A 13,732-nucleotide genomic window follows, 5' to 3' on the forward strand; every position below is an offset into this window, starting at 1 on the left:
CGCAGAGAGTTGCATCAGCTGGTCTGGTCACAACTCCGAGGAATGACTAGGGTTGGGTGAGGCTGGCCTTGGCAGTGACTGAAGGAATCAGAGACCAAAAAAGGGACTTTCCACTGGGCTGCATCAGCCATGAACCCAGAGACAGGCGTCCCCCCTCTGTCATTCCGTCCACGCACACCGCCCCGAGAGCGTCCGTCATCAAGCTGCTTGAATGAATCCGTGCGAGTGCATATGCACATTGCACTGGCATAGCCATCTCCCTGTGTGTCTCTCTCACACACACACACACTAAATTTGCTCATGGTAGTACTTCATATCAAAATCCCACGTCTGACTAACGGTTGGAAAAAATGATTTTCATGTCTCACCACAAACATTGCTTGACTTTAAATGACATTTATTTGGTTGTTTACTTGATATTTGAACTTGAGCAATTAGTAAGACACACTATTTATGTTGATAGATGAATCGAATAACTAATCTTTGTGTCATACAGCCTTATAAAAAATAATTAGGTCATGCTACAATGGATAGTCACATGCCCATGCCTTCTAGTTGTACCAACAGCCTTCACTAACACCCATTCTCCACTCACAGAAACTCCCACTGTACTGTCACTCTCTGATGTTCAATGTCCTGCAGAAATATGTTATAAAACAATGTAATTCACTTTTTAGTTCTCAGCCTCCCGTCCTAATTGTCAACTTTGATTTCTGTTTCTGATCCCCACCAGTCACACCCCTTACTAAAACTTCTACATATGTTGTCGTAACAAACCATTATAGCCTTTTGGGGCTACTGCTGGAGGAGCATTTGGTATTTCCACTTGTTATACAAGGGATTTCCCCTTTAATGATAAATGTCTTATGATTATTATGTCAACACTCAGCAGTTAACAGGACCACAAAATGCAGGATATGTTGAAAATGGCTGCTTTTAAATGTGTTTTTAGGGTGGGTTTTTCATCTAAAATACTGTTCTAGAAGAAGTGGAGGATCTGCTTCTTACATACAGAGCAGATGAGTCAGTGGTCCGACCAACATCCAAGAGAAAGAGACGGAAAATGTAAATCTCCCACAATGCCACAGGCCTCCACCCTTGGAAAAAGTAGATTCCCATGTCTAAATCCTCAAAACTCTCTTTGTAGAGGTGCAATTGCATTACATGTAGCCACAATGTCCTTGTCTGACCTTCTCCTGTGTCTCTCCCAGTCTGTCCTGTCTATCTCTGCCGATCACTTTACGCAACATGAAAAAACGTTTCTGGTATCAGCACCTTACACGGTGTAAAAAAGCTTTAAAATGTTTGCACTATGCACCTAGTTTAGCCCCAAAAACACTAGAACATGTAACACAAACCTGTTAACCACATGATGAAAAAAACATTCAGCACTATAAGAAAAAAGGCATTTAAGTAGAAGGTGAAATACCACTGTAGCTTTAAAGAGTTAATCTAAACTCTCTCTGGGCCTCAGTCTGTTTTTTTGTTTTAGTAAATCCTGTCATGCGAGGGGTCAGAAGGTAGATTGGGCAACATGGCTTTGTAGCCCTAATGAGCTAGGAAAAAAAGGGCTGAAAGGGGGATTTAAGCTGGAAGGTCTTGCTTTGGAAAAGGGAGATTCACAGCAACCGGAGACCGGTTTGTCTGTGTTTAACAACCACAGGAACATTCAACACTGATAATTTTCTTGCCATTTCCAGCCTTCTCTAGAAGAGTCTAAATGTCATCTGGGCTGGGCGGGGTGTCTGAATGCTGCTGGGCGCACACACACACACACACACACACACATGCACATGGAGCAAAGAGGCAGAGTCCCACAGACAACCACACCCAGGGGAGATGTTTTGGCCAGTGCTTCAATTCCCAAATTTCAAGCTAGGATTTTGCGGAGCTTGTTTCCTCCCACTTCCCAGGCAGCCAGATCCAGCTACAAGCAAAAGAGTCAAACACAAACACACACTTGTGTCTATATATATTGCTGTGAAGACACATCCAGCTGCATTCCCTGTGGACACTTTGCTTCCTCAAAGTCGAAAAACGCTCATGAGAACTCTCACTGACCATAGACCCGTACAAGAAAGTGACCCAATTTCGGGTCATGACATCCCAGAAGGAGGGGGGCGGCCACAGTGAAAGCTTCTTTGTTTTGATTTGTGTTCCATGCTACCCACACATGCAGATGCACACCCATCATTATGTATTTGCATACCACTGCGTGCATACCACTGCACTCACAAAAACGTTTTTACTGCCATGGCTAGGTGGCGAATATCACTCCATATAAATTCAATGTTTGATCCAATTATTTCTGAATGAGCAATCCAATCTCTTTCCAAACATGCACTCACACAACAGCTGAAACTTTTAAAAGTACTCGGCCCACCCTGCTGCATGCAGCCAAGGCTAGGATCCATGACGTGTATCTGAGCTAATATGGTGACAAGATAAATCGTCTAACTGTACCACACCCTCCGTTTGGTGACACATTCCTGTTCTCTTATTAGATAAAAGTAATATCAGAGAGGAGAAGATCAGGTCAGGTAACCAGAGCTGTATAAATGTGGTTTTGAGAAGGCTCTTCCACGGCAGAACTCTCAAGTGACAAACAAACAGAGAGGAAATAAGGTCAGCTGAGTGTCCATTACTGTGTAATGGTGGTTAAACAACAGCCCTGAACCCTGTGGATGATATATGACCTTTCACATTTGTCTGCACTCTGGAATGGGTAGGGGGAGGGGAAAGTGCACAGACAGGATAGGTAGATAGAGCTTCAGGGTGTTATAGGGTAATCCAACCAGGACCTTGTCAAAAAGAAAATGTTTGTAACCACTCCTTAACATCTGGTTCAGCCCTTTTTGAACTAGTGTGCTATGAGGCAAACTACACACATCTGGTTCTCAACAGAGTTCAGCCTATTAGGTCAATTTAGGATACAGGTAATTCAAGATTCCAGATTCAAGGCCTTTATTGTCATTGTGTAGTACAACGAAATTCGATTTTGACAATCCCATAGGTGCTAATGAAAAGATAATACAATAAAAAAAGAGATAGTGCAATATAAATATGAAAAATATAAAAGATAATACAATATAAAATATAAAAATACAATGTATATTGATGAGATGACAGTTTTGCCAGATTACAGTTTTGCCAGATTATTGCACAAAGTGTCCGTCAGATAATTATATAATTATTGCACAGCATCAGATAATTATTGCACAGTGATCAGCATATGTTATTGCACATATCCGTAACAGTAGATTTGCACGTGTGATGTAATGATTCTTTTCATTACAGACTGTCTGATCTCTTTCGATTAATTGTTTAAGATTTAATCTATTTATTGAGAGACAGGAACCACTTATCAGGAACCACTTATTTTTTTAATTAATAAAATGACTCAATATTACTTATTATCAAATTTGTTGTTGAATAATTTTCTGTCCATCAAATAATTGTTTCAACACTAGTCAATCTTGTAAAGCTTTTCAGTGACTTTAAGGTCTTTTCAGTGGCATTTGCTGAAAAATGCTGAAATGCTACATCCCACCAATCTGATATTGTAGCAAGGAAAAACAGTATTGATATAAAGTTCCTATCAAAGTAGTGTCATTTTTCCCGGATGCACTTCTTTCTCCAGCGCCACACGGTTCTACCCTGCACATTGTTCTGTCTCTCCCTCGTCCATGGGCGAGCTTGCATAACAATTTGACAGGCTGGAAAACATGAGCCACACCCCCACGCCCCTCAAGAGGCATGAGTGTGCATATGTCTGTGAAAGGGACAGACTGTCTAGCTTGTTGACCTCCATCATAGGAGGCAGAGCGACAACCCACACGCCCCTGCCTCAGCACAAAATGTAGCGCTGATCTCACTGTAGTACTAGTTTACATATGGAACACACAGCAGCTGAAATAACTGAAATGAAGGTTCAAAATAACAGAATGTGTTTACTCTCTCAACAAGATCAGGATGACCAGTGTTAACTTTCTGACGATCAGTAATGATGACAAAAAGAAACAGGTGTGTGCGTGCGTGCTGTTTGAGTATACGCTCCACTGTTGTGAATTCTTCAACCATTCAAACATGTCCCCATGGCAGCCGGTACGGAGATCAGATGAACAAGTGCACTAATGCTTCTCTCCCAAGGCTCATCTCAGCTGTGAAAACATCCTTCCACCTGCCCACCAGACACACACACACACATATTCACCTGCTTGTCAATCACCTCTTAAAGCCGCCATGTAGGCTACAAATGTCTCTCTTTCTCACCATCTATCTCCCTGTCTCAGTTGCTGACATCACAGCAGACAATCCAAGGTTTGTTAGGCTATCACCGGACCCAATTTTAACAATCAGCCTTTATAGTTAAGGGTGGGTTGAGCAAAGCATATTCCACTGAAAAATAACATTTTCAGAATCTTCAAGTGTGCAGCTGTTTCTCCTGTTTTGACCTGGTTTTTGCAGAGTTCACACACTCACTGTATAAAATAGAACACCTAATTTCAGACATATTTCTGTAAGGCCACCGACTACACGCTCACCACAAAAATCCGTCCAAAAGTTGCGGGTAGGAAACGATTGTAAAAGAGGCCTCGACACAAGTGTGCCCTGCAATTTTATGTGGGTCGTTTTAGTATGCAGCTAAGCTACTTGCTGAATTTTCCCCTCCTTGCCATAAAAGAAAACATTTCTTTTGGGGTTGCTAGGGAAACCTGAATCTTTGTAAGAAAAAGCATTGTGGTCGGGACACAAGCGTTGTAAATTACAAACTCCTGGCACGGAATCTGCCAGCCTTCTGAGGCTGGACGGGTGTGGAAAGCTGGCACATGGACTGGACAGGATGGATAAATCTACCCACTTTTCTTATTATTACTTCTTCTATTTCCCAGTTTACAGTTGAGAGAGAGAGAGACAGAAAAAGACAGCAAGTATGGTGAGTTGGCAGGGGGACTGGACAAGGATGTCCGGCAGATTTCAACTAAAGCACATGGCATGCCACCACTTTTTAATGCCAATATAAGCATTTACATGAAGGATTCCCAGTGCACATTATCAAACCAATGGAAGTCTCATGAGTTACATAACTATGTCTACCTTAAGTTGATTGCTGCTCTAAATTCAGTTTACATACAAGGCTCAGTCTTTGTGATTATCAGATTAAAGTCCTGTACGTTAAGAAGATGAATGCAAAATGATGACAAACAGGAGGTCCTGTTTTATATCTTTCTTTCTATGTCCCCCTCAATCACTTCACTTCAGCACATGAAGTATTCCATCTTTGAGCAAAGATGGACAAACAATATCAGGTACAATATGCTACATAGTGTGCTGTACAGTTTGCTCAATTAAAGCACTCCTCCTGCCAGAGCAACAACTTGTTTGTGTGTCTCTCTCTGAGGGTGGCGTCTACAAAAGATTAACCTATGGCATGTAATAATCCACAGAGAAAGGGATCACAGGGTGCGGCTCTTTAAACCCATCCCTGCATTCTTGTCTTCCCTTTTTCTCCGCTGACATTGGTCACCTGCCTGGCTGTGACTTTCTCTTTCTCCTAGCAGACGTGTTACAATCAACCATCTCCTGTTCTCTTTGTGCCTTTGTTGCTTTGCCTCTGTCCCTTTTCCCTCCATGCCTCCATGGGAACTGAGGTTAACCATGCACAACAGGATTTCTGGCTCTGTCAGTGTTTCCTTTCAGTGACTGCTGTTATGCACGTACAAAAAAACATGTGCTCTCAATGTAGTTATAAGAGTCATTTTGCTAAAAGACCCACCAATGATCAGACATAATTGGTTCAGTATGCATGCATGCTTACACACTCTGCAAGTGATATGTCCTATATGAAGCACCAGACATTAAACCATAGCGTCAAAATAATCTCAAAAACATACCAGATCTCCACTTGATGATGTCGTTGAACTCTTCGTTGGCTCCGCCCTCTGCGGTGTCACCGTGTGATGCCATGGTAGCCAATAAATTCAATGCTTTATCAGCTGATATTGTTTGATACAGTTCCAGGCCTCTTGACACACAGTGCAACAGCCCTGTTTCTGCACCTGTAAGAGAGAATCAAACGTAAGCTCCTTTTATGCTTTAATGTGACTTTAAGCAGTGGAAATAAGCTCAAAAGGAGACCTGGAAGAGTGGAGATGTCACATGCGTTGGAGCTGCACATGCAAAACATTCAAACATGGTCACATAGCACACAGGAAGATGTGGCTCTTCATGAGGAACACCTTAGGTCACTGAAAAAACACTAACAGCTGTTTGAGACTTCACCTCCATGTCTCCTCAACAATGCTAGGGAAGAAAATAAATGGTTTCACACCATGAACAATCTGGGCATTGATTTATGTGTAAAGCAAATCCTATTAGTAATTGATGCTGTAATAATGTCTGAACACACAAAGCATCAAGTAGAGGTGAAATTGGTCTTTGCCACCATAGACATTTGTTTTAGTGTGCTTATTTTGCTTTGGTAGGTCCCCACAGACTACTAAAGTCAAATCGAATGCTGTCTTCTGATGTTCAGTTCTGTTGACCTTCATGCTGAAGTTTTCCCACTGTATAAGCGGTAAGATTTCAATAAATACATAGTCTAACTATACTGAGTTAATCTGAATTTAGTCACTAGCTACTAGCTACTACTTTCAGATGATTTCAGAGGGATCTGACAGCATTATGTAGGATGGCAGAGAGCATGGCTGCATGCGTTTAGTAACATTTATCATCATGCATGCAAGTGATGCTTTTCATTAGATCAATTCCAGGTTGTCCAGAGCAGTTAACGCTGGACTATGATTTCTTGCAAGTGGTGAGTTTTTCCTCTAGGAGATTAATGAGCTATCATGTGCTAATATTTGCTAATGGCACTGTGTTTTCTATCAGTTTCACAACAGCCACTGTGATGTGTGCTCAACTTTCAGTAGCTCCAAAAATGAAACACCATCTGTCATTATCTCCATATGCCCATTTGACCTGGTGATTAGGTCAGCTGCTGCTGCAGGTTCACATGTTATTTGTCTGCATCTTGTTGCAGCATTTAAGAACAGCTTTTTTGAGTGAAGGGTTAATGCTTGTGCTTGTTTTAATTCAGGGTATCCTTTCATTAAAATCTCCACCATGTCCACTCCCAAAATAGCCTGCTTTTTTACCATGAAAGGAGTGTATGAGCAGTTTTATCGAGTAGTGCTTGGTGTTCTTGAGGGATGATGCAAGACCCAAAAATAACAACTGTAAACTCAAGGAAAAGACAGTCCCAATCTATCTTTGGTGGTGGTGTCTTTACAATTTCGGTTCCTCTCTCACTGTGATAGGAGTAGTCTTGACAACCAAGATTTAGGGGAACCAAATAACGGAGTAGCTTTTCACATCTATCAATAAACTGTTCATCTGTCAAATGTTTCAAAAGTCGCTTAAAGGGTCATTTAATTGCTGTTTTGTAATTGCTTTTCCCCCTGTTGTCCATGTATCTGTTTTTATGTTTATGTCCATGTATCTGTTTTGATATTTAAACCAATATCCTCCTCACAAACACTAACCATACACTTCCACGCAACACACACACACACTTGTCTTTTTTTATATATTTACTGTATTTTTATATTTGTTATTATATATATATATTGTCCTAATGTTATCACAATTTAGTAGTCATATTATTTCTTTATATTAATCTTGTCTCTATAGGTGGAGGCTTCAGATAAGCCCAGTGGGTTTTTTGCCTCTTCCTGCACTGTATATTATTATTTATTTGTTTGTTATGTTTTATAGTCTTAAATTGTGCAAAACAAATAAACAAATAAACAAACAAACCGAGGCAAAACAACTGAAGCTAATAAATCCAAAAAGTTTAATCTGAAATCTTTTAAAATTGTAAATTTACAACAGGCAAAAGTTGTAGTTCAGTAGATTGGTTTATGTGAACAAGAGCAATGCTTTTGGTTTGAGATCAATACATTTAAAGTACTCATGTGTTTTGTGTTAATCTTTGGAAGATTACCAACTTCCTAACAAACAAAAAACACAATGCTATAAAACACATAAAGGGACTTTTAAACTGTAAATCTATGGTGGCCTTGTAGTAGTTAGCTAATGTTTTATCTCTTAGGTAGTGTAGTTCAGTACTTTCTAGATTGGTTTATGTGAATCAATGCTTTTGGTTTGAGATCAATACATTTAAAGTACTCATGTGTTGTCTTTGGAAGATTACCACCTTCCTGACAAAAAAAATACAATAGATACTGCTTGAAAACACACTTTTAAACTGTAAATCTATGGTGACCTTGTCGTAGTTAATGTTTTATCTCTTAGGTATTTAGAGCTTACTGACTTTTCATCAAGCAATTTAGAAACTGCACACTGTACACTAACACAGCTTTTTACGTGCAAGACTTCAGGTTAAGTAAAAACAGTTTAGATAGTTTAACCATATTTCAACTTACACAACCCAAAGTCTGTTGTTTTGTTGCTACAATGAGGGTTAAGGTTACAGGTCCTGAGACATTATCACACACTCACCTCTGCTGTCACCAAGGAGACAGGAGACCCTCAAAACAAGTCCAAAGCGTGTAGTATTGGATGAAGTAAAATGAAAGTTGAAAAGTTAAAAAAGTGCATTTAATTTAAGGCATTTTCTCCTCGGTATGAGGCTTCACTCTTCTTAACATCCAGTCTCCACAATGTGCCCAAAAAAAGAGACGCCTTTTCTTCAAAGCAAAGCTACAACTAACTACCGGACAGTCTTTAAACGCACCACTGCAGGCCGGGCTGTCTCTTGGTAAAACGGAGAGATGAGAGATGGTTCTTTACATTTCACGGTACTGTGGTACTCAGGTCCACACAACTTTGTTCCTGTTGCTTTACTTCACTCTTTCTCTCTTCTGCTGCTGCTTCACAGAGATGCTAAGCTCGACAAAGAGAGCTCTAAAATAGAGGAAACGCTTGAACTAATCCTTCAGAGTAAAATGGGTTATTTGCAGTCTATGCTGGGAAGTCATATTGTAGGCAATTATAGTCGCTCCTGTTGCCTTTTACTGTCATTTTTTTTAAATAATGTATTATCCTATTAATCAGAATCACTCACGTTAATCATCATTTTATGAATCTACTCCAGGGGTCAGCAACCTTTATTATCAAAAGAGACATTTTAGGCAAAACAAATAAATAATAATCTGTCTGGAGCTGCAAAACATTTGATCATTGTGATGAAGGTAACACAGTTTATAGTCTAAGTATATAAGTCTAATGCAGTGAGGGCCAAAGTGCAAATGTATTACGGAGTATTAGGGCCACATTGAGGGAAAAAACATCTGAGATTTGCAGAATAAAGTCATAATATTATGAGAAACAAAGTCGTAATATTACGAGAAAAAGTCATAATATTACAAGAAATAAAGTCGTAATATTATGAGAATAAAGTTAGAACTTTACGTGAAATAAAGTCGTAATATTATGAGAATAAAGTCATAACATTAGGAGATAAAAAGTCATAATATTACGAGAATAAAGTCATAACTTTACGAGAAAAAAGTCATAATATTACAAGCAAAAAGTCATAACATTACAAGAAATAAAGTCGTAATATTATGAGAATAAAGTCAGAACTTTACGTGAAATAAAATCGTAATATTATGAGAATAAAGCCATAATATTACGAGAAGTCTCGTAAAGTCATAACTTTACGAGAAAAAAAGAAAATAACACGTAAAATTACTACTTTATAATATTACTACTTTTTTCTCGTAAAGTTATGACTTTATTCTCATAATATTATGAGTATTGTGAATTATGAGTAAAATGTGAACAAAAAAACAGTTATTCATTTCCATTTTATAAAAATCCACAGGGAGACACTGGAGAGGAGCTAAAGAGCCGCATGAGGCTCCAGTGATGCAGGTTGCTACTAGACCCCTGATCTACTCCATAATTGTTGCGTCTATGAAATTTATTTTGAAGGTTTCAACCGGACGCGCAGTGTTCACTCTGTGTAACTTGTGACGTGGTCTTGAGTTTTTTCCCTCTTGGCTGTAAAAGTTTTCCTGACGCGCAGATGGAAACATGGCGCGGTGCGTGTCACGTGACGTCACATCAACCAAACCAGTGATTCCCACTGGGATGCACAAAACTTTACAAGAAACTTTAACTGTGGAATAATAATAATGACTGGAATGTGTTGATTAGGGCCAAAGGTCTTTCTAAATGTTTCCATGTAAAGGCACCACAATTATTTATACAAAGCCATTTGATCCAAGATATTTGTTTTATTGCAATATAGGCTATATGTATAATGTTATTTTATTCACTAGAATGATGAAAACTTAGAATAGGATGATGACTGCATTGTACACTGATTTTTTTTAAATTGATTATATGTATATGTGTTTTTGTATGTGTATATACTGAATGTGCGTGTATGTGTATGTATGTATATATGTATACAGTATATATATATGTATATATAAATAGATTTTATTGTTTTAAATTTGATTTCTTTTACTTGTGTATATTCTTTTTACTTATATATCTTTTTTTTTGTATATAATATGTTTTCCTGTATCTATACTGGCTTATTTTTATATTAATATTAGGTTTATTAAGTTTCTTTGTACCGAGAATGTTATTATTGGGGACGTTTGTGAATGTTTGTTCTGTTGTATCAAAATGAACAAAAAAACAATAAATATAATATTGAAAAAAAATAAATGATGAAAACTATGCAGAAGTATCAGTAAAATGTAATTAAAGCATTAAAATGTGCTGTATCAGTATTTCATTCAATTCAATTCAAACTTTATTGCAGACTCAAGGTCCAGATAAGAAAAAAGAAAAAAACAACAACAATAATACATTACATATAATATATTACAATACAGGAAGCACTATAAAAAGTCATGATTAAAATATATTATAAATATTGATATAAATATATACATACATCAATGCCTTACATATAAAGAACTATACCAGTGCGTCCACAGCTGTGATTGGTACCGTGTGTAGTTCTAAATCTGATGTTAGACAACCGCAAGATTATGTCATTCTCAGAGTGATTAAACCGGCATATAAATTTGTACATGAGATTTCTTAATACAGTTTGAAAAGTATTTATGCCTGCAGACACAAACATTTCACTTGCACTGGAACATCTTGGTTATTTTAATAATATTCTCATTGCATCATTATATCATATTTTATAACTGAAGTATTAACAGGTCATGCTTGAGTTAATTAGAACTATTTATACACTGTTGGGTAGGCTAGATTAATCTATAACTGATCATATGTTTTTTTTATGTAAATGATTGGCTACTCTGCAAAGTAACTAGTATAATCAGATAAAGATAAACAATATTTCCCTATAAAATGTGGTGAACTAGAGGTGCAAGGTGGCAGGAAATGGATATACTCAAGTATAAGTACCTCAAAAATGTATAGTACAGTTCTTGAGTACATCTACTTAACTGCATGTAATCTAGTTTCATCTCAAATCTAGTTAATTCACTTTTCTCAAGAGAAAAGAAAGGTCTTCCTATAAATTATTTTAATGATTTAAATATTCAAAACATAAAAATTTCACTCAACAATAATAAAATGTATTTATATAGCACCTTTCATACATGACACGCAAACAAAACTTAAACATAATTTTTAAAAAAAGAGTAACATTTTAAAATAATAAAAAATAACGGTAACAATATAAATGCTCATAATGATAATAATAATAGTAATAATGATAATAATAATAACAACAGCAATCATCATTACCATAAACCCTTTCACCACCTCTTGTCTCAGGTTTCATTTTATTATACTGAGTGATGTGTTGGCCTGAAAAGCAACAACTTTTCCAGTACCTGAGGAGACTGAATAATAGATTAAGGCCCATTGGAAAGACTCTGTGAGGCTTTGGGGATGCAGAGATGTTGATCGTCCATTGTAAACCCCCTCCCTCTTCTCAGTTGTCAGGACTCTTTTGTGGATGCTTCCTCACACAGCTCAAAGAAGAAGCTCAAGTTCACACATTAGTGCTCTCTTAGGCCTCGAACACCTATCAAGTGACAGCATATTTTTTTTGGTTGTGAGTATAAGAGGGAGAAAGGGGACAGGTTGGGAATGCTCACCTATGATTCACTCACTGACATGTTGACATAGATTATTAAGTAAATAGGCGACTGCCTTGTGCACATATCTACTACAATTTGTCACAGCACGGCTATACATGTAATACATATTTACATTCATTGTGTTTGGGAACACTGCAGTGCAAATACTGAATTTGAAGTTTCAAAAGGCTTATTTTCCATTTATACTTGTTGCATGTGACTACAGTGCAACAAGCATCTGAATACTAATTTAGAAGAGTTACAGCTATTTTTCTATGAAGTTTTTCCTGTGGCAAATGCAGATGACGGGGTATCCATGAGTCCAAGGCATCGCCCTTGCTGTGAAATTATAGGGGTTATAGTGTGCGTAGGCCTTCAATGAGCCAGAGTTGGACTCCAGCCCAGAGGCTATAAAAGAAGGGCTTAGAGTGACCTCTTCTGTCCCAAAGGTGCAACTACTCATAAAAGATAGACCTGGAGGATTTTACTAAACAAACAACAGATATTCATGAATTTATTATGTTTTCCACATGTATGTTCTCCACAATTAACCTAGTTGAAATTAATTTGGTATCATCACATTGACATATTCACCAAATATGCCAAATGTATGAATGCAACTTTTGTGTCACTTTTGCAAATACTGTAAATCTACTGTTATGGATATGTGCAATAACATGCTGATCACTCTGTGCAATAATTATATGATGTTTTGCAATAATTATATAATTAAGTAACGGACACTTTGTGCAATAATCTGGCAAAACTGTCATCTCATCAATATACATATTGTATTTTTATATTTTATATTGTATTATTTTTTATATATTTTTTTATATTTATATTGCACTATCTCTTTTTTTATTGTATTATCTTTTTTAGCACCTATGGGAATGTCACAATCTAATTTCGTTGTACTTACAATGACAATAAAGGGCTTGAATCTTGAATCTTGAATACTTCTGTGTGAGCCAGCAGGAGGTGTGCTTGTACTGCAAAACTGAACAGTCAACTCTGTATTACACTAAATAATATCTGCCTACCATTCAGATTGTTCAGCATTATTGCACCATACATTGCATCCACAACTTAAATGTACAAATACATTGTATTTACAGCAAATGAAAGCAGTGGTGCCTTGGATGCAAGTCTAATTTTGGACTCCAGCCCAGAGGCTATAAAAAAAGGGCTTAGAGTGCCCTCTTCTGTCCAGAAGGTGCAACTACTCCTAAAAGATATAGACAACATTTCGGAAGATTTTAATAAACAAACAGATATTCATGAATCTATAATGTTTTCCACATGTATGTTCTCCACAATTAATCTAGTTGAAATTAATTTGGTATCATCACATTGACATATTCACATAAATATGCCAAATGTATGGATACTTCTGTATTGATGGCTAATTACTTTATAGTTTTCACCAATTGTTTTGCACTGAATTTCTGAGTGGTGGATGTAAGAAACACAATTTCGTTTTGATGTGGAGCATAAAAATGACAAATAAAGGAATTTTGAATCTTGTATGAGCCAGCAGGAGGTGTGCTTGCACTGCAAAAAAAAACAAATCTGAACAGTCAACTTTGTATTACACTAAATAATATCTGCCTGTCGCTCAGATT

This window comes from Sebastes fasciatus, chromosome 18 (genome assembly GCF_043250625.1).
Source record: "Sebastes fasciatus isolate fSebFas1 chromosome 18, fSebFas1.pri, whole genome shotgun sequence".
NCBI lineage: Eukaryota > Metazoa > Chordata > Actinopteri > Perciformes > Sebastidae > Sebastes > Sebastes fasciatus.